The sequence below is a fragment of the Anser anser genome (genome assembly GCF_964211835.1).
Source record: "Anser anser genome assembly, chromosome: 14".
NCBI lineage: Eukaryota > Metazoa > Chordata > Aves > Anseriformes > Anatidae > Anser > Anser anser.
Genome location: NC_139735.1, coordinates 20567575 through 20587089, shown reverse-complemented (window position 1 = coordinate 20587089; position 19515 = coordinate 20567575). Strand labels below are relative to the sequence as shown.

General features: G+C 53.2%; 2 long non-coding RNA genes across 2 annotated transcripts in view; one reads left to right on the top strand and one right to left on the bottom strand.

The window, feature by feature from the left end:
* Positions 1 to 17871, top strand: part of LOC310881614 — a 286587-nt gene extending 268716 nt beyond the window's left edge. Inside the window, exon 2 of the long non-coding RNA XR_014572469.1 lies at positions 10117 to 17871. This is a non-coding gene — a long non-coding RNA (uncharacterized lncRNA). The remainder of the gene's footprint in view (positions 1 to 10116) is intronic.
* The window catches only part of LOC310881615, a 106765-nt gene that overhangs the window by 73412 nt on the left and 13838 nt on the right, over positions 1 to 19515 (bottom strand). The gene's annotated exons all lie outside the window — the stretch shown is intronic.

Here is a 19515-nt window from a genome sequence, read left to right as displayed (position 1 = left end):
CCAGAGAGTGCACTGGCACCACTGGGGATGCACTTCAGTGAGTCCAGAGAGTACACTGGCACCACTGGGGATGAACTGCAGTGAGTCCAGAGAGTGCACTGGCACCACTGGGGATGCACTGCAGTGAGTCCAGAGAGTGCACTGGCACCACTGGGGATGCACTTCAGTGAGTCCAGAGAGTGCACTGGCTCCAGAGGGAATGCACTGCAGTGAGTCCAGTGAGTGCACTAGCAGCACTGGGGATGCAGTGCAGTGAGTGCAGAGAGTGCACTGGCACCACTGGACATGCAGTGCAGTGAGTCCAGAGAGTGCAGAGGCACCACAGGGGATGCAGTGCAGTGAGTCCAGAGAGTGCACTGGCAGCACTGGGGATGCAGTGCAGTGAGTCCAGAGAGTGCACTGGCAATACTGGGGATGCAGTGCAGTGAGTCCAGAGAGTGCACTGGCACCACTGGGGCTGCAGTGCAGTGAGTCCAGAGAGTGCACTGGCACCACTGGGGATGCAGTGCAGTGAGTCCAGAGAGTGCTCTGGCACCACTGGGGATGCACTGAAGTGAGTCCAGAGAGTGCACTGGCACCACTGGGGATGCAGTGCAGTGAGTCCAGAGAGTGCACTGGCAACACTGGGGTTGCAGTGCAGTGAGTCCAGAGAGTGCACTGGCACCACTGGGGATGCAGTGCAGTGAGTCCAGAGTGTGCACTGGCACGACTGGGAATGCAGTGCAGTGAGTCCAGAGATTGCACTGGCACCACTGGGAATGCACTTCAGTGAGTCCAGAGAGTGCACTGGCACCACAGGTGATGCACTGCAGTGAGTCCAGAGAGTGCACTGGCACCACTGGGGATGCAGTGCAGTGAGTGCAGAGAGTGCACTGGCACAACTGGGGATGCAGTGCAGTGAGTCCAGAGAGTGCAGTGACACCACTGGGGATGCAGTGCAGTGAGTCCAGAGAGTGCACAGGCAGCACTGGGGATGCACTGCAGTGAGTCCAGAGAGTGCACTGGCACCACTGGGGATGCAGTGCAGTGAGTCCAGAGAGTGCACTGGCACCACTGGGGATGCAGTGCAGTGAGTCCAGTGAGTGTACTGGCACCACTGGGGATGCACTGCAGTGAGTCCAGAGAGTGCACTGGCACCACTGAGAGTGCACTTCAGTGAGTCCAGAGAGTGCACTGGCACCACTGGGGATGCAGTGCAGTGAGTCCAGAGAGTGCACGGGCTCCACTGGGGATGCACTTCAGTGAGTCCAAAGAGTGCACTGGCACCACTGGGGATGCACTGCAGTGAGTCCAGAGAGTGCACTAGCACAACTGGGAATGCAGTACAGTGAGTCCAGAGAGTGCACTGGCACCACTGGGGATGTAGTGCAGTGACTCGAGAGAGTGCACTGGCACCACTGGGGATGCAGTGTAGTGAGTCCAGAGAGTGCACTGGTACCACTTGGGATGCAGTGCAGTGAGTCCAGTGAGTGCACTGGCACCACTGGGGATGCAGTGCAGTGAGTCCAGAGAGTGCATTGGCACCACTGGGGATGCAGTGCAGTGAGTCCAAAGAGTGCACTGGCACCACTGGGGATGCACTGCTGTGAGTCCAGAGAGTGCACTGGCAGCAGTGGGGATGCACTGCAGTGAGTCCAGAGAGTGCACTGGCACCACTGGGGATGCACTGCAGTGAGTCCAGAGAGTGCACTGGCACCACTGGGGATGCAGTGCAGTGAGTCCAGAGAGTGCACTGACACCACTGGGGATGCACTGCAGTGAGTCCAGAGAGTGCACTGGCACCACTGGGGATGCAGTGCAGTGAGTCCAGAGAGTGCACTGGCAGCACTGGGGATGCAGTGCAGTGAGTCCAGAGAGTGCACTGGCACCACTGGGGATGCAGTGCAGTGAGTCCAGAGAGCGCACTGGCACCACTGGGGATGCACTGCAGTGAGTCCACAGAGTGCACTGGAACCACTGGGGATGCAGTGCAGTGAGTCCAGAGAGTGCACTGGCACCACTGGGAATGCACTTCAGTGAGTCCAGAGAGTGCACTGGCACCACTGGTGATGCACTGCAGTGAGTCCAGAGAGTGCACTGGCACCACTGGGGATGCACTGCAGTGAGTCCAGAGAGTGCACTGGCTCCAGAGGGAATGTACTGCAGTGAGTTCAGTGAGTGCACTGGCAGCACTGGGGATGCAGTGCAGTGAGTGCAGAGAGTGCACTGGCACCACTGGGGATGCACTTCAGTGAGTCCAGAGAGTGCAGTGGCACCACTGGGGATGCAGTGCAGTGAGTCCAGAGAGTGCACTGGCAGCACTGGGGATGCAGTGCAGTGAGTCCAGAGAGTGCACTGGCAATACTGGGGATGCAGTGCAGTGAGTCCAGAGAGTTCACTGGCACCACTGGGGCTGCAGTGCAGTGAGTCCAGAGAGTGCACTGGCACCACTGGGGATGCAGTGCAGTGAGTCCAGAGAGTGCTCTGGCACCACTGGGGATGCACTGAAGTGAGTCCAGAGAGTGCACTGGCACCACTGGGGATGCAGTGCAGTGAGTCCAGAGAGTGCACTGGCAACACTGGGGTTGCAGTGCAGTGAGTCCAGAGAGTGCACTGGCACCACTGGGTATGCAGTGCAGTGAGTCCAGAGTGTGCACTGGCACGACTGGGAATGCAGTGCAGTGAGTCCAGAGATTGCACTGGCACCACTGGGGATGCACTTCAGTGAGTCCAGAGAGTGCACTGGCACCACAGGTGATGCACTGCAGTGAGTCCAGAGAGTGCACTGGCAGCACTGGGGATGCAGTGCAGTGAGTCCAGAGAGTGCACTGGCACCACTGGGGATGCACTGCACTGAGTCCAGAGAGTGCACTGGCACCAGAGGGAATGCACTGCAGTGAGTCCAGTGAGTGCACTGGCACCACTGGGTATGCAGTGCAGTGAGTGCAGAGAGTGCACTGGCACAACTGGGGATGCAGTGCAGTGAGTCCAGAGAGTGCAGTGACACCACTGGGGATGCCGTGCAGTGAGTCCAGAGAGTGCACAGGCAGCACTGGGGATGCAGTGCAGTGAGTCCAGAGAGTGCACTGGCACCACTGGGGATGCAGTGCAGTGAGTCCAGAGAGTGCACTGGCACCACTGGGGATGCAGTGCAGTGAGTCCAGTGAGTGTACTGGCACCACTGGGGATGCACTGCAGTGAGTCCAGAGAGTGCACTGGCACCACTGAGAGTGCACTTCAGTGAGTCCAGAGAGTGCACTGGCACCACTGGGGATGCAGTGCAGTGAGTCCAGAGAGTGCACTGGCAGCACAGAGGATGCAGTGCAGTGAGTCCAGAGAGTGCTCTGGCACCACTGGGGATGCAGTGCAGTGAGTCCAGAGAGTGCACTGGCACCACTGGGGATGCAGTGCAGTGAGTCCAGAGAGTGCACTGGCACCACTGGGGATGCACTTCAGTGAGTCCAGAGAGTGCACTGGCACCACTGGGGATGCACTGCAGTGAGTCCAGAGAGTGCACTGGCACCACTGGGGATGCACTGCAGTGAGTCCAGAGAGTGCACTGGCACCACTGGGGATGCACTGCAGTGAGTCCAGAGAGTGCACTGGCTCCAGAGGGAATGCACTGCAGTGAGTCCAGTGAGTGCACTAGCAGCACTGGGGATGCAGTGCAGTGAGTGCAGAGAGTGCACTGGCACCACTGGACATGCAGTGCAGTGAGTCCAGAGAGTGCAGAGGCACCACAGGGGATGCAGTGCAGTTTCTCCAGAGAGTGCACTGGCAGCACTGGGGATGCAGTGCAGTGAGTCCAGAGAGTGCACTGGCAATACTGGGGATGCAGTGCAGTGAGTCCAGAGAGTGCACTGGCACCACTGGGGCTGCAGTGCAGTGAGTCCAGAGAGTGCACTGGCACCACTGGGGATGCAGTGCAGTGAGTCCAGAGAGTGCTCTGGCACCACTGGGGATGCACTGAAGTGAGTCCAGAGAGTGCACTGGCACCACTGGGGATGCAGTGCAGTGAGTCCAGAGAGTGCACTGGCAACACTGGGGTTGCAGTGCAGTGAGTCCAGAGTGTGCACTGGCACGACTGGGAATGCAGTGCAGTGAGTCCAGAGATTGCACTGGCACCACTGGGAATGCACTTCAGTGAGTCCAGAGAGTGCACTGGCACCACAGGTGATGCACTGCAGTGAGTCCAGAGAGTGCACTGGCACCACTGGGGATGCAGTGCAGTGAGTCCAGAGAGTGCACTGGCACCACTGGGGATGCACTGCAGTGAGTCCAGAGAGTGCACTGGCACCAGAGGGAATGCGCTGCAGTGAGTCCAGTGAGTGCACTGGCACCACCGGGTATGCAGTGCATTGAGTGCAGAGAGTGCACTGGCACAACTGGGGATGCAGTGCAGTGAGTCCAGAGAGTGCAGTGACACTACTGGGGATGCAGTGCAGTGAGTCCAGAGAGTGCACAGGCAGCACTGGGGATGCAGTGCAGTGAGTCCAGAGAGTGCACTGGCACCACTGGGGATGCAGTGCAGTGAGTCCAGAGAGTGCACTGGCACCACTGGGGATGCAGTGCAGTGAGTCCAGTGAGTGTACTGGCACCACTGGGGATGCACTGCAGTGAGTCCAGAGAGTGCACTGGCACCACTGAGAGTGCACTTCAGTGAGTCCAGAGAGTGCACTGGCACCACTGGGGATGCAGTGCAGTGAGTCCAGAGAGTGCACGGGCTCCACTGGGGATGCACTTCAGTGAGTCCAAAGAGTGCACTGGCACCACTGGGGATGCACTGCAGTGAGTCCAGAGAGTGCACTAGCACAACTGGGAATGCAGTACAGTGAGTCCAGAGAGTGCACTGACACCACTGCGGATGTAGTGCAGTGACTCGAGAGAGTGCACTGGCACCACTGGGGATGCAGTGCAGTGAGTCCAGAGAGTGCACTGGTACCACTTGGGATGCAGTGCAGTGAGTCCAGTGAGTGCACTGGCACCACTGGGGATGCAGTGCAGTGAGTCCAGAGAGTGCATTGGCACCACTGGGGATGCAGTGCAGTGAGTCCAGAGAGTGCACTGGCACCTCAGGGGCTGCACTGCAGGGAGTCCAGAGAGTGCACTGGCAGCAGTGGGGATGCACTGCAGTGAGTCCAGAGAGTGCACTGGCACCACTGGGGATGCAGTGCAGTGAGTCCAGAGAGTGCACTGGCACCACTGGGGATGCAGTGCAGTGAGTCCAGAGAGTGCACTGACACCACTGGGGATGCACTGCAGTGAGTCCAGAGAGTGCACTGGCACCACTGGGGATGCAGTGCAGTGAGTCCAGAGAGTGCACTGGCACCACTGGGGATGCAGTGCAGTGAGTCCAGAGAGTGCACTGGCACCACTGGGGATGCAGTGCAGTGAGTCCAGAGAGTGCACTGACACCACTGGGGATGCACTGCAGTTACTCCAGAGAGTGCACTGGCAACACTGGGGATGCAGTACAGTGAGTCCAGAGAGTGCACGGGCTCCACTGGGGATGCAGTGCAGTGAGTCCAGAGAGTGCACTGGCACCACTGGGGATGCAGTGCAGTGAGTCCAGAGAGTGCACTGACACCACTGGGGATGCAGTGCAGTGAGTCCACAGAGTGCACTGGGAGGACTGGGAATGCAGTGCAGTGAGTCCAGAGAGTGCACTGGCACCACTGGGGATGCAGTGTAGTGAGTGCAGAGAGTGCACTGTGAACACTGGGGATGCAGTGCAGTGAGTCCAGAGAGGGCACTGACACCACTGGGGATGCAGTGCAGTGAGTCCACAGAGTGCACTGGCAGGACTGGGGATGCAGTGCAGTGAGTCCAGAGAGTGCACTGGCACCACTGGGGATGCAGTGCAGTGAGTCCAGAGTGTGCACTGGCACCACTGGGGATGCACTGCAGTGAGTCCAGAGATTGCACTGGCACCACTGGGGATGCACTGCAGTGAGTCCAGAGAGTGCACTGGCAGCACTGGGGATGCAGTGCAGTGAGTCCAGAGAGTGCACTGGCACCAGAGGGAATGCACTGCAGTGAGTCCAGTGAGTGCACTGGCACCACTGTGGATGCACTGCAGTGAGTCCAGAGAGTGCACTGGCACCACTGGGGATGCAGTGCAGTGAGTCCAGAGAGTGCACTGGCACCACTGGGGATGCACTGCAGTGAGTCCAGAGAGTGCACTGGCACCACTGGGGATGCAGTGCAGTGAGTCCAGAGAGTGCACTGTCACCACTGGGGATGCAGTACAGTAAGTCCACAGAGTGCACTGGTACCAGTGGGGATGCAGTACAGTGAGTCCAGAGAGTGCAGTGGCACCACTGGGCATGCAGTGCAGTGAGTCCAGAGAGTGCACTGGCACCACTGGGGATGCACTTCAGTGACTCCAGAGAGTGCACTGGCACCACTGGGGATGCAGTGCAGTGAGTCCAAAGACTTCACCTGCAAAACTGGAGATGCAGTGCAGTGAGTCCAGAGAGTGCACTGGCACCACTGGGGATGCAGTGCAGTGAGTCCAGAGATTGCACTGGCACCACCGGGGCTGCAGTGCAGTGAGTCCAGAGAGTGCACTGGCACCACTGGGGATGCACTGCAGTGAGTCCAGAGAGTGCACTGGCACCACTGGTGATGCAGTACAGTGAGTCCAGAGAGTGCACTGGCAACACTGGGGATGCACTGCAGTGAGTCCAGAGAGTGCACTGGCACCACTGGGGATGCACTACAGTGAGTCCAGAGATTGCACTGGCACCCCTGGGGATGCAGTGCACTGAGTCCAGAGAGTGCACTGGCACCACTGGGGATGCAGTGCATTGAGTCCAGAGAGTGCACTGGCACAACTGGGGATGCACTTCAGTGAGTCCAGAGAGTGCACTGACACCACTGGGGATGCAGTGCAGTGAGTCCAGAGAGTGCACTGGCACCACTGGGGATGAAGTGCAGTGAGTCCAGAGAGTGCTCTGGCACCACTGGGTATGCAGTGCAGTGAGTCCAGAGAGTACACTGGCACCACTGGGGATGCAGTGCAGTGAGTCCAGAGAGTTCACTGGCACCACTGGGGATGCAGTACAGTGAGTCCAGTGAGTGCACTGGCACCACTGGGGATGCAGTGCAGTGACTGCAGAGAGTACACTGGCACCACCGGGGATTCACTGCAGTGAGTCCAGAGAGTGCACTGGCACCACCTGTGATGCAGTGCAGTGAGTCCAGTGAGTGCACTGGCACCACTGGGGATGCAGTGCTGTGACTCCAGAGAGCGCACTGGCACCACTGGGGATGCAGTGCAGTCAGTCCAGTGAGTGCACTGGCACCACTGGGGGTGCAGTACAGTGAGTCCAGAGAGTGCACTGACACCACTGGGGATGCACTGCAGTGAGTCCAGACAGTGCACTGGCACCACTGGGGATGCAGTGCAGTGAGTCCAGAGAGTGCACTGGCACCACTGGGGATGCAGTGCAGTGAGACCAGAGAGTGCACTGGCACCACTGGGGATGCACTGCAGTGAGTCCAGAGAGTGCACTGTCACCACTGGGGATGCAGTACAGTGAGTCCACATAGTGCACTGGCACCAGTGGGGATGCAGTACAGTGAGTCCAGAGAGTGCACTGGCACCACTGGACATGCAGTGCAGTGAGTCCAGAGAGTGCACTGGCACCACTGGGGATGCACTTGAGTGACTCCACAGAGTGCACTGGCAACACTGGGGATGCAGTGCAGTGAGTCCAAAGACTTCACTGGCACCACTGTGGATGCAGTGCAGTGAGTCCAGAGAGTGCACTGGCAGCACTGGGGATGCAGTGAAGTGAGTGCAGAGAGTGCACTGGCACCACTGGGGATGCACTGCAGTGAGTCCAGAGAGTGCACTGGCACCACTGGGGATGCACTACAGTGAGTCCAGAGAGTGCACTGGCACCACTGGGGATGCAGTGCAGTGAGTCCAGAGAGTGCACTGGCACCACTGGGGATGCAGTGCAGTGAGTCCAGTGAGTGTACTGGCACCACTGGGGATGCACTTCAGTGAGCCCAGAGAGTGCACTGGCACCACTGAGAATGCACTTCAGTGAGTCCAGAGAGTGTACTGGCACCACTGGGGATGCACTGCAGTGAGTCCAGAGAGTGCACTAGCACCACTGGGGATGCAGTGCAGTGAATCCTGTGAGTACACTGGCACCACTGGGGATGCAGAGCAGTGAGTCCAGAGAGCTCACTGGCAACACTGGGGATGCAGTGCAGTGAGTCCAGAGAGTGCACTGGCATCACTGGAGATGCAGTACAGTGAGTCCAGTGAATGCACTGTAACCACTGGGGATGCAGTGCAGTGAGTCCAGAGAGTGCACTGGCACCACTGGTGATGCAGTACAGTGAGTCCAGTGAGTGCACTGGTACCACTGGGCCTGCAGTGCAGTGAGTCCAGAGAGTGCACTGGCACCACCGATGATGCAGTACAGTGAGTCCAGTGAGTGCACTGGCACTACTGGGGATGTAGTGCAGTGACTCGAGAGAGTGCACTGGCACCACTGGGGATGCAGTGCAGTGAGTCCAGAGAGTGCACTGGCAGCAGTGGGGATGCAGTGCAGTGAGTCCAGAGAGTGCACTGGCACCACTGGGGATGCAGTGCAGTGAGTCCAGAGACTTCACTGGCACCACTGGGAATGCAGTGCAGTGAGTGCAGAGAGTGCACTGGCACCACTGGGGATGCAGTGCAGTGAGTCCAGAGAGTGCAGTGGCACCACTGGGGATGCACTGCAGTGAGTCCAGAGAGTGCACTGGCACCACTGGGGATGCACTGCAGTGAGTCCAGAGAGTGCACTGGCACCATTGGGGATGCACTTCAGTGAGTCCAGAGATTGCACTGGCACCACTGGGGATGCAGTGCAGTGAATCCAGAGAGTGCACTGGCACCACTGGTGATGCAGTTTAGTGAGTCCAGAGAGTGCACTGGCACCACTGGGGATGCACTTCAGTGAGTCCAGAGAGTGTACTGACACCACTGGGGTTGCGGTGCAGTGAGTCCAGAGAGTGCACTGGCAGCACTGGGGATGCAGTGCAGTGAGTCCAGAGAGTGCTCTGGCACCACTGGGGATGCACTGCAGTGAGTCCAGAGACTGCACTGGCACCACTGGGGATGCAGTGCAGTGAGTCCAGAGAGTGCACTGGCACCACTGGGGATGCAGTGCAGTGAGTCCAGAGAGTGCACTGGCACCACTGGTGATGCAGTCCAGTGAGTCCAGTGAATGCACTGGCACCTCTGGGGATGCTGTGCAGTGAGTGCAGAGAGTGCACTGGCACCACCTGTGATGCAGTACAGTGTGTCCAGTGAGTGCACTGGCACCACTGGGGATGCAGTGCTGTGACTGCGGAGAGCGCACTGGCACCACTGGGGATGCAGTGCAGTCAGTCCAGTGAGTGCACTGGCACCACTGGGGATGCAGTGCAGTGAGTGCAGAGAGTGCAATGGCACCACTGGGGAAGCTGTGCAGTGAGTCCAGAGAGTGCACTGGCACCACTGGGGATGCAGTGCAGTGAGTCCAGAGATTGCACTGGCACCACTGGGGATGCAGTGCTGTGACTCCAGAGAGCGCACTGGCACCACTGGGGATGCAGTGCAGTGAGTCCAGAGAGTGCACTGGCACCAGTGGGGATGGAGTGCAGTGAGTCCAGAGAGTGCACTGGCACCACTGGGGATGCACTGCAGTGAGTCCAGAGAGTGCACTGGCACCACTGGGGCTGCAGTGCAGTGAGTCCAGAGAGTGCACTGGCACCACTGGGGATGCACTGCAGTGAGTCCAGAGATTGCACTGGCACCACTGGGGATGCAGTGCAGTGAGTCCAGAGAGTGCACTGGCACCACTGGGGATGCACTACAGTGAGTCCACAGAGTGCACTGGCACCACTGGGGATGCTCTGCAGTGAGTCCAGAGATTGCACTGGCACCACTGGGGATGTACTTCAGTGAGTTCAGAGAGTGCACTTGCACCACTGGGGATGGGTTTCAAGCCAACTGCATTAACCGCTCATGCTTCTTTCTTATGAGACGTTAGTAAACCAATTACATAGCCTTGTCAAGACTAAATCACAGGTAAAAATCCTGTACATCTCATGTGGCCAACCACTCCCAACTAGGATTCCAAGAACCAGGAGGTTCGGTGAAAATAGGGCTAGTGCTATTAGAGGGGTGATTATTAGGGTAAGCCCTAAGCTGTCTTTAATGGAGAAGTATGGGTGGAATGGGATTTTGTCGCAGTCTGATACGATTCCTAGTGGGTTATTTGAGCCTGATTCGTGTAGGAAGGTTAGGTGGACTAGGGTGATTCCTGCAATTAGGAAGGGCAGTAGGAAGTGGATGGCGAAGAATCGGGTTAAGGTTGGATTGTCTACTGAGAATCCTCCTCAGGCTCATTCTACTAGAGTTTGCCCAATGTACGGGATGGCTGAGAATAGGTTGGTGATTACGGTGGCCCCTCAGAATGACATTTGTCCTCATGGTAGGACATACCCTACGAAGGCAGTTGCTATTAGGGTGAGTAGGAGGGTTACTCCTGTGTTTCAGGTTTCTTTGTATAGGTAGGAGCCGTAGTAGAGGCCTCGTCTGATGTGTAAGTAGATGCAGATAAAGAAGAGCGAAGCACCGTTGGCGTGGTGGTTGCGGATGAGCCATCCGTACTGGACGTCTCGGCATGTGTGAGCTACTGAGGAGAAGGCGAGTGAAGTGTCTGCGGTGTAGTGTATGGCTAGTAGCAGGCCTGTTAGGATTTGTGTGGCTAAGCAGATGGCTAGAAGGGAGCCGAAGTTTCATCAGGCAGAGATGTTGGAGGGGGCGGGTAGGTCGATTAGGGAGTTGTTGATTATTTTTAGTAGGGGATGGGATTTGCGGATGTTAGGGGCCATTAGTGAGTCTGTGTGTTATTAGGATTATTACCAGGATGGAGAGGGCGAAGGATCCTAGGTAGGCCTTAATTAGCCCTGTGTGTATTGAGGTTGCGGCTTTGCTTGCGGCTACTTGTAGTTCAGCAAGGCCCTCTGGCCCTATTTTTTTGAGTCAGGAGAGGTCGATCAAGTGTAGGGCAATGTTTTGTCCCTTTTCTAGTAGGTTTTTGGAGAAGAATCGGTGTACTAGGGGGTTGAAGTACCCTAATGCAGAGGAGAAGTTTATGAGGGGGTTTGGTTTGGGGTGAGTGAGGGTGTGTGTTATGTTCGATAGTTCTAGGGCTAGGATGATTCCTAGGATTGTTATGAGGATGGCAGCGGTTTTGGTGATAAGGGGTATGGTTATTGGGGGGGTTTTGGTTGGTGTGATGAAAGAGGTAATGATTATTCCTGCTGTAATGCTGCCTAGGGCGAGTCGGGTTAGGGGGGCGGTGATTAGTGGGTTGTTTTCGTTTATTGATACTATTGGGGGGATTCGGGTTTGTCCAGCTTGGACTAGGATGGTTATGCGGATGCTGTAGGTTGCGGTGAATGCTGTGGCTATAAGGGTTAGGAGTAGGGCTCAAGTATTTAGGTATGATGTGTTTAAGCTTTCGATGATGAGGTCTTTTGAGTAGAATCCGGCTAGGAATGGGGTTCCTATCAGCGCCAGGTTTCCGATGGTTAGGCAGGAAGTAGTGACTGGGAGTATTTTCTGTAGGCCTCCTATCTTTCGGATATCTTGTTCTCCGTTTAGGTTGTGGATGATAGACCCTGAGCATAGGAATAGTATGGCTTTAAAGAAGGCATGGGTTGAGATGTGTAGGAAGGCTAGTTGTGGGAGGTTTAGTCCGATAGTGACTATTATTAGTCCTAGTTGGCTGGATGTTGAGAAAGCAATGATTTTTTTGATGTCATTTTGGGTTAGGGCGCATGTGGCAGCGAATAGGGTTGATAGAGCACCTAGGCATAGGCAGGCAGTTAGGGCTGTCTGGTTGGTGGCTAGCAGGGGGTGCATGCGGATGAGCAGGAAGATTCCGGCTACTACTATGGTACTGGAGTGCAGTAGGGCTGATACTGGGGTGGGGCCTTCTATTGCTGCGGGCAGTCATGGGTGGAGTCCAAATTGGGCGGATTTTCCTGCGGCTGCGAGGATTAATCCTATGAGGGGGAGGATTGGGGTTTGGTGGGGGTGTACGGCTTGTTGGATCTCTCAGGTGTTGAATGTTGAAGCTAGTCATGCTATGCTCAGGGTCAGTCCGACGTCTCCGATTCGGTTGTAGATTACGGCTTGTAGGGCGGCGGTGTTGGCATCTGCTCGGCCTTGTCATCAGCCGATGAGAAGGAAGGACATGATTCGTACTCCTTCCCAGCCTACGAATAGGAGGAATATGTTGTTTGCGGTTGTTAGGAGGAGTATGGCGACTAGGAATGTCAGTAGGTAGGTGAAAAATTTTGTTACGTATGGCTCTGAGGCCATGTATCATATGGCGAATTGTAGGATTGATCATGTTACAAATAGGGCGATTGGAAGAAATGTTATTGAGTATTGGTCTATTTTTAGGCTCAGGGGGATTTTAAAGTTTATAATGAATTTTCACTCCCAGTGGCAGGTGACAGATTCTACTCCCGAGTAGATGAATGCGGTTGTAGGGGCTAGGCTAATTAGGAATGCGGTTTTAACAGCGCGGGTGGTGGCTTGTGGGGTGTTTTTAAAGTTTTTAAATAGAAATGGCAGGATGATTGGGGTTAGGAGGATTGTCAGCGTGAGTAGTGTGAGGGAGTTGATTAGTAGTGTGGGGTTCACTCCTTTTACTTGGATTTGCACCAAGATGGGTGGTTCCTAAGACCAGTGGATTGCTGTTATCCTTTAAAAGTAAGGGGGCTGAGGTTTTAGGCTCAGATGTAAGAGTTAGCAGCTCTTGTTGGTTAAACCCTCCCCTCGGCAGGTAAGAAGGTTTGAACTTCTATTCTTAGAATCACAGTCTAATGTTTGGTTTAAACTATACTTGCATGAGGGGATTCCGGAGATCAGTTCGGGTTTGAGGATTAGGAGGAATATTGGGATAATGTGGAGTGTTATGAGCAGGTGTTCTCGCGTGGTTGAGTTTTGCATAGATGTGATGTGGGAGGGGATTGAGCCTCGTTGGGTCATTAGTAGTATGAATAAGGTGTAGGAGGCGGTTAGTAGGGTTGCGATTCCTGTTAGGATGATCGTGAAGGCAGATCAGTTGAATAAGGTGATTATAATGGTTAGCTCTGCTATGAGGTTTGTTGTTGGGGGTAAGGCTATGTTTGTTAGATTGGCCAGCAATCATCAGGTAGCTATGAGTGGTAGGAGAGGTTGTAGGCCTCGTGTGAGTAGTAGAATTCGGCTGTGCGTACGTTCATAGTTTGTGTTGGCTAGGCAGAATAGTATGGAGGAAGTTAGTCCATGGGAAATTATTAGGATCATTGCCCCTGAGAATGATCAGTGGGTTTGGATTATTCCTGCGGCGATAACTAGGCCTATGTGGCTAACGGATGAATAAGCGATTAGTGATTTTAGGTCTGTCTGTCGTAGGCAGATTGAGCTAGTCATTAGGGCGCCTCATAGGGCCAGGGTTAGGAAGGGGTAGTGCAGGAGGTTGGACAGTGGGCCCATAAATAGAGTGACTCGTATAATTCCGTATCCTCCTAGCTTTAGTAGTAGGGCGGCGAGGAGTATTGAGCCTGCGATGGGTGCTTCTACGTGGGCTTTTGGCAGTCAGAGGTGTAGGCCGTATAGTGGGGCTTTTACTATGAATGCTATGAGCAGTGCTAGACCTGATAGTATTCCTGTCCATGAGGTGGATAGGGTTGGGTGGGTTAGTTGTAGGGTTGGCAGGTGCAGGGTGCCAATTTTCACGTATAGGTGTATGATTGTGATTAGCAGGGGTAGAGAGCTTACTGGCGTGTAGAATAGCAGGTAGATGCCAGCGCTTAGGCGTTCTGGTTGGTTCCCCCATCGGGTGATTAAGATTAGGGTGGGAATGAGGGTTGCTTCAAATGAGATGTAAAATAGTGCTAGTTCTGTGGTGGAAAAGGCTAGTAGGATGAATGGCTGGACTGCGACTAAGGTTGAGATAAAGATTCGTTTGCGTTGTAGGGGTTCTTGTTGCAGGTGGTTTTGGCTTGCTATGATTATGAGTGGGAGTAGTCAGCAGGATAGTACTAGGAGGGGGGATGAGATTTGGTCAATTCCTGTTCAGTTGGATAAAAATTTGTAGGGGTAGTAGGTTGGGATTAATCACTGTAGGCTTAGGGCAGCGATTAGGAGGCTGTATAAGGTGGTGTTAGTCCATAGAAATTTTGGTGGAGACAGCAGGGCTGTTGGAAGAAGTATGATTGTGGGTAGGATGATTTTTAGCATTGCAGGAGGTTTAGGTTGTGTAGATGGTCGGAGCCATGTGTGCGGGTGGAGGCTACTAGGATGGCCAGGCCTGTGCCCGCCTCACACGCTGAGAAGGTTAGCATGAGAATTGGTACCATGGTGAATGAGGAGACTTGGTTTTCGATGGATCATATTGATAGGCCTACGAATATCGATAATATTATGCTTTCAAGGCATAGTAGGGCGGATACTAGGTGGGTTCGGTGGAAGGCTAGTCCTAGTCCGCTGAAAATGAAGGCTGAGTAGAAGCTTAAATGTAGGGGCGACATAAGAAAGTTACAGGGTTGGCTGTAATCTGCTGGGTCGAAACCAGCTATCTTTTTGGTTAGACTAACTTTCTGTTATTCTGCTCATTCTAGGCCCCCTTGAATTCACTCGTAGGCCAGTCCGAGTGTTAGGAGAAGGAGGATCACTACAGTTCAGGTGAGGGTCATTAGGGGGGATTGGAGTTGGACGGCTCATGGCAGGGGGAGTAGGAGGGCGATTTCTAGGTCGAATAGGACGAACAGGATGGCTACTGAGGAAGAATCGGACTGAGAATGGTAATCGAGCAGATCCAAGTGGGTCGAATCCACATTCGTACGGTGAGAGTTTCTCTGAGTCGGGGTTTATTTGGGCGAGTCAGAAGTTTAATGCGGTTAGGGCGGCGCTTAGGATTGATGATAGGGCGAATATGAACATGAGTGCGTTCATTGCTCTCCTCTGGGTTTATACCAGATTCTAGAGATTGGAAGTCAATTGTAATTAATATACTAGAAGAGCAAGATCCTCATCAGTAGATGGTTATGTAGAGGAATAGTCAGATGACGTCTACGAAGTGTCAGTATCAGGCTGCTGCCTCGAATCCGAAGTGGTGGTCTGATGTAAAGTGGAACTTGATCAGTCGGAAGAGGCAGACGGTCAGGAAGGAGGATCCGATGATTACGTGGAGTCCGTGGAATCCAGTGGCAACGAAGAAGGTAGATCCGTAGACGCTATCGGCGATTGAGAATGGGGCTTCGTGGTATTCTATTGCTTGTAGGGCTGTGAAGTAGAATCCCAGGAGGATCGTTAGGGTTAGGGCGTGGATGGCGTGTTTTCGGTTTCCTTCTGTGATGCTGTGATGGGCTCACGTTACGGTAACGCCTGAGGCTAGTAGGATGGCTGTGTTTAGTAGGGGGACTTCTATCGGGTTGAGTGGTTTAATTCCTGTTGGGGGTCATTGGCCTCCTAGTTCTGGGGTTGGGGCCAGGCTCGAGTGGAAGAACGCTCAGAAGAACCCTAAGAAGAAGAATGCTTCGGATGTGATGAAAAGGATTATGCCGTATCGTAGGCCTTTTTGGACTGTGGGAGTGTGATGGCCTTGGAAGGTGCTTTCTCGTACAATGTCTTGTCATCATTGGAGTATTACTAGGAGTATTGAGATGAGGCCTAGGGTTAGTAGTATGGATGAGTTGTAGTGGAATCACATGATTAATCCTGAGGTTGTGAGTAGGGCGGCGGCTGCCCCGAAGATTGGTCAAGGGCTTGGGTCAACTATGTGGTATGAGTGTGCTTGGTGTGCCATTAGATGTTTTCTTGTAAGTATAGGCTTAGAAGGAGCACGAAGACGTAGGCCTGGATTATGGCTACTGCTACTTCTAGGATGGTTAGGAGTAGTAGGATGATTATTGTTAGGATGGATACTGCAGGAAGGGTGGGTATTAATGCAATGGAGGCTGTAGAGATGAGTTGGATGAGTAAGTGTCCTGCTGTAAGGTTGGCTGTAAGGCGGACTCCGAGGGCTAGGGGGCGGATTAGTAGGCTGGTTGTTTCGATCAGGATTAGTGCGGGGATTAGGGGTGTAGGGGTACCTTCGGGTAATAGGTGGGCTAAAGAGGCTGATGGTTGGTTTCGTAGGCCTGTTAGTAGTGTGGCGAGCCATAGTGGGAAGGCTAGGGCTATGTTCATAGATAGTTGGGTGGTTGGGGTGAATGTATATGGAAGGAGGCCTAGAAGGTTGATTGTAAGAAGTATGATTATTAGGGATGTAAATATTATGGCTCATTTGTGGCCATTTTTGTTGAGTGGGACTATTAGTTGTTTTGTGATTAGGTGAAGGAGTCATGTTTGGATAGTAGAAAGGCGGTTGTTGATTCATCGGTTGTTTGGGGACGGGAATAGTAGGGCTGGGAAGAGTAGGGATAGTAGGATTAAGGGGATGCCAAATAGATTGGGGCTGGAAAATTGGTCAAAGAAGCTTAGGTTCATGGTCAGGATCATGGTGTGGGTTTGGTAGTGAGGGAGGTCTTATTTGATGGGGGGTTGGTTGTGGTGAAGGCTAGTAGTTTTGGTTGGATGAGGAGTGCTAGGGTTAATCAGGTTATAATTATGATTGAAAATCATGGTGCGGGGTTAAGCTGTGGCATATCATTAAGGAGGGGGAAGTCCCTCTTTGGCTAGCTTAAAAGGCTAGTGCTGTTGCATAGCTTCTTAATGATTAGGATGATGATAGAAGGGACGATCAGGCCTCGAAATGTGGGAGTGGGGTTGATTCTACTACAATGGGTATGTAGCTGTGATTAGCCCCGCAAATTTCTGAGCATTGTCCGTAAAAAATCCCAGGCCGGGTGGTAATGAATGAAGTTTGGTTTAGTCGGCCTGGGATTGCGTCTGTTTTAACTCCGAGCGTTGGGACTGCTCAGGAGTGGAGTACGTCTCCTGCAGTAATGATCACGCGGATGGGGGATTCTATTGGGATAACTACGCGGTGGTCAACTTCTAGCAGTCGGAAGTGGCCGTTGGGTAAGTCTGGGGTGGGCACTATGTAGGAGTCGAATGATAGGTCTTTGAAGTCTGTGTATTCGTAGCTTCAGTATCATTGGTGGCCGATGGCTTTTAGGGTGAGGTCTGGTTCATCGATTTTGTCCATTATGTAGAGGATTTGTAGGGATGGGAGGGCGAGGAGTACCAGGACGATAGCAGGTAGGATTGTCCAGATCAGCTCTACTTCTTGGGCGTCTACAGCATTGGACGAGAGTTTTTCTGTTAGTATGTGGGCTAAAAGGTAGAGAACTAGGCTGCAGATAGCTAGGGCAACGATTAGGGCGTGGTCGTGGAATTCAACGAGTTCTTCTATGATGGGTGATGAGGCGTCTTGGAATCCTAGTTGGGAGTGGTTGGCCACATGAGATGTACAGGATTTTTACCTGTGATTTAGTCTTGACAAGGCTATGTAATTGGTTTACTAACGTCTCATAAGAAAGAAGCATGAGCGGTTAATGCAGTTGGCTTGAAACCAGCATGTGAGGGTTCGATTCCTTCCTTTCTTGTACTTGGACGAAGGCCGGTTCCTCGAAAGTATGGTATGGGGGAGGGCAGCCGTGGATTCATTCAACGTTTGTGGTAGTTAGTTCTGGTTGTAGGACTTTTCGTTTGGCCGAAAAGGCTTCTCAGATGATGAATATTAGTATGATTACGGCTACTATTGAGATTAGGGAGCCGATGGAGGAAATGGTGTTTCATAGTGTGTAGGCGTCGGGATAGTCCGAGTATCGTCGGGGTATTCCTGCTAGGCCTAGGAAGTGCTGGGGGAAGAACGTTAGGTTTACTCCTGTAAATATTACCCCGAAGTGGGCTTTAGCTCATGTTTGGTGTAGGGTAAACCCAGTGAGTAGTGGGAATCAGTGAGTAAATCCTGCTAGAATGGCAAAGACGGCGCCTATGGATAGGACGTAGTGGAAGTGGGCAACTACGTAGTACGTGTCGTGCAGGGCGATGTCTAGGGAAGAGTTTGCAAGAACGATTCCTGTTAATCCTCCGATGGTAAATAGGAAGATAAATCCTAGAGCTCATAGTATTGGGGGGGTCTCATTTGATTGTTCCTCCGTGCAGGGTGGCTAGTCAGCTAAATACTTTGATTCCGGTAGGGATGGCAATGATTATAGTGGCTGATGTAAAGTAGGCTCGGGTATCAACGTCTATTCCTACTGTAAACATGTGGTGAGCTCAGACGATGAATCCTAGGAAGCCGATGGATAGTATGGCTCAGACTATTCCCATGTAGCCGAAGGGCTCCTTTTTGCCTGAGTAGTACGTGACTACGTGTGAGATGATTCCGAACCCCGGTAGGATCAGAATATAGACTTCTGGGTGTCCGAAGAATCAGAATAGGTGTTGGTACAGGATTGGGTCTCCTCCTCCAGCGGGGTCGAAGAATGTGGTGTTTAGGTTTCGATCAGTTAGTAATATTGTAATACCGGCGGCGAGTACGGGGAGTGATAGAAGGAGTAGGATGGCGGTAATTAGTACGGATCAGACAAATAGTGTCCACTTCCACTACGTCCTATCCATAGGCGCCGTCTTTGCCATTCTAGCAGGATTTACTCACTGATTCCCACTACTCACTGGGTTTACCCTACACCAAACATGAGCAAAAGCCCACTTCGGGGTAATATTTACAGGAGTAAACCTAACGTTCTTCCCCCAGCACTTCCTAGGCCTAGCAGGAATACCCCGACGATACTCGGACTATCCCGACGCCTACACACTATGAAACACCATTTCCTCCTAGTCCTAGGACTTAGAGAAACTCCAGTACTAAAAATAGTAAACACAAGCAATAATTTCATATACTTCACTCTCACTCACCACTCAACTATCAGCTAACCACACCCCCGTCCACATAGCTTAACACAAAGCATGGCACTGAAGTTGCCAAGATGGCATAAAACATGCCTGCGGACAAAAGACTTAGTCCTAACCTTACGGTTGGTTTTTGCTAAATATATACATGCAAGTATCCGCGCCCCAGTGTAAACGCCCTCGACCACCTACCCCCATACAGGCCTTGAGGAGCGGGTATCAGGCACACCCAAGTAGTAGCCCAAGACGCCTCGCTAAGCCACGCCCCCACGGGTATTCAGCAGTAATTAACATTAAGCAATGAGTGCAAACTTGACTTAGTTATAGCAACAGCCTAACTTCAAGGGTTGGTAAATCTTGTGCCAGCCACCGCGGTCATACAAGAAACCCAAATCAACCGTCCTATTGACACGGCGTAAAGAGTGGTAAAATGCCTATCCTAGCTAACTAAGATCAAAATGCAACTGAGCTGTCATAAGCCCAAGATGCACCTAAACACACCATTAAGATGATCTTAGGAACTAACGACTGATTTAAACCCACGAAAGCCAGGGCCCAAACTGGGATTAGATACCCCACTATGCCTGGCCCTAAATCTTGATACTTACTTTACCGAAGTA